Below are 2,855 nucleotides of genomic sequence, written 5' to 3'. Positions count from 1 at the left end.
TTGCCAGTGCTGCTTGACTGCCTCCTGTGCAGGTGGCACGTAAAATACACCATTTTGAGCATGGCCGTTGCCAGTACCGCCTGACTGGCCTTTGTGCCGGTGGCACGTAAAAGCACCCACTACACTCTTGGAGTGGTTGGCGTTAGGAAGGGCATCCAGCTGTAGAAACTCTGCCAAATCAGATTGGAGCCTGGTGTAACCATCTGTTCACCAGTCCTCAGTCAAATCGTCCAACCCATGCTAGCATGGAAAGCGGCCGTTAAAGGACTATGATGATGATGATGATGATATATATATAAGGGGTGATCATTAAAGATTTCCTCTGACCCACTTCCAGTTATTGCAGGAAAGGGAACTTGTACAGGTAGCTTTCCACTAGTATCCATTTTGTCTTTTACGGCTGCTGAAGTGGACTAAGGTGTTATAATGGAGACAGTTGAATGTAGGTCAGTGATCAGGTTCATAATATAAAAACAATTTTATATCTGATGGGCTATTCTATACTTTTGTAGAGTACACCATCATCGTCATTTAGCATTTGTTTTCCATGCTGGCATGTGTTAGATGGTTTGACTGGAACTGGTAAGCTCCAGCCTGATTTTGGATTAGTTTCTACAGCAAGATGTCCTTCCTAACGACAACCACTCCAAGAGTGTAGCGGGTGCCTTTTATATGTCACTGGCATGGGTGCCTTTCACATGTCACCGGCACAGGTGCCTTTTATGTGTCACGAACACAACACTGTCTATGACTATGATTCCACGTGTCCTGATGAGTCTTCTCAAGCACAGAAAACCTCCAAAGGTCTCAAAGGTCTCATTTGTCATTGCCTCCTGAAATCATGCTTCACCACCTTGTCCCATGTCTTCTTGGGCCAACTTTTTCCAAAGGTTCCCTCCACAGTTAGAGATCGGCACTTCTTTACACAGCTGTCCTTGTCCATATGCATCACATGACCATACCAGTACAGTCTTCTCTTTTACACACAACATCTGATGCCTCTCATGCCCAATTTTTCTCTCAAGATGCTTAAACTCTGTCATACATGCATACTGACATTGCACATCCAGTGAAGCATACTAGCTTCACTTCTTTCAAGCCTTCGCATGTCTTCTACAGCCGTAGCTCATGATTCACTACCGAGTAGCATGGTTGTTTGCACACAGGCATCATACAGCCTGCCTTTCACTCTGAGGAAGAGTCCCTTTGTTACTAATAAAAGTAAAAGGTCTCTGAACTTCGCCCAACCTATTCTTATTCCAGCATCCACATTCTCAGAGTATCTCAGGCACGAACAATGGACAGAAAATGCTCTGTTTGTGGCTAAAAGTTATTTTACAGACATGCATCATACACACATGCATACACACATACATACACACATACATACACACATACATACACACATACATACATACATACATACAATACATACACATAATACATGCACATACATCCACACACACACACACACACATATACATTCATGCACACACACATACATACAGACGTATATACACATACACATACACACACACACACACATACACATACACACAAGCATGCACATACACACGTGCACACATTATTCTTATACAAGAATGTTCTTGACAGTGACTTCGAATTTTGGCCAGCTAAGCTATTGTTCAACTTACAGTTTGACAACGGCTAAGATGGCTGAAACTTCAAAGTCACTTACAACAACATTCTTGTATATGAATAATAAATTTGTACTGTGAGGAAACTAGGAATAAATGAGTGGCTGGTGGTAGCTGTACAAGCCATGTACTGGGATGCTGTCAGTAAGGTGATGGTTGGCAATGAGTATAGCAATGGATTCAGTGTACAACTTGGAGTTCACCTGAATGAAGTCCAAGGTCTTGTGATCAGCTTTCACTACTTTATCCTATATCTTCCATTTACATTAAGTGAGCAATACTTCTTTATACAGCTCTCCTCATCTATATGCGTCATATGACTATACCAATGGAATCTTCTTTTTTACACACTACATCTGATTTGTCTTATGCCCAATTTTTCTCTTTGGTAAATGATGCAATAACAAACACCTTCTCTGAGTCAATGAATGCCAGGAATAATGGTTTACTCTTAGTCAATTATTTCTCTTACAGTTGCTGCACAAGGAAGGTTGCATCCATAGAACCTTTTCTGGGCACAAAGTCAAACTGCATCTCATTATTCCTCTATAGTTGTTTCTCTTGAAGGTATCTCCTTTGATTTCCAAGCAGTTTATGATGTTACTGCTGTGCCAGTCATTACTGGGAATGATGCCTTGTATAACTTGATTAACTATCTGGTAATCATGTATTCTACTTCACCCAATACACACACACACGTGTGTGTGTGACCTTCATAACCTGCATATATATAACATGCATATATATATCTACACACATAGCCATCTGCATGTATTTATAAATACATATGAGATAAAAAAGGATTACATAGCCAAGACTGACATTTACCACCAACCAACTGAACAAACCTGCAACTTCAAGTTCTGTAATTTCTCTTTATGTCACATTAACGCTACATACTTCCAACATAAAGCTGTACTGAATATTATACATATATATATATATATATGTATATATACATGTTCTGTTGTGTCTGGGGAGAGTCATTTTCTTATTGTGCCTTGAAATTTAACACACTCACCGTTAAAATTTCCACTTATTTCTTTTTTTATTTTCCTAAAATTTTCGTTGGGTCTTGCAACCTTATCAATAGTCTTGACTCTTGATAAGGTTGCAAGACGCAACGAAAATTTTAGGAAAATAAAAATAAGAAATAAGTGGAAATTTTAACGGTGAGTGTGTTAAATTTCAAGGCAC

This window comes from Octopus bimaculoides, chromosome 14 (genome assembly GCF_001194135.2).
Source record: "Octopus bimaculoides isolate UCB-OBI-ISO-001 chromosome 14, ASM119413v2, whole genome shotgun sequence".
NCBI lineage: Eukaryota > Metazoa > Mollusca > Cephalopoda > Octopoda > Octopodidae > Octopus > Octopus bimaculoides.
This window is presented reverse-complemented; position numbering follows the sequence as displayed.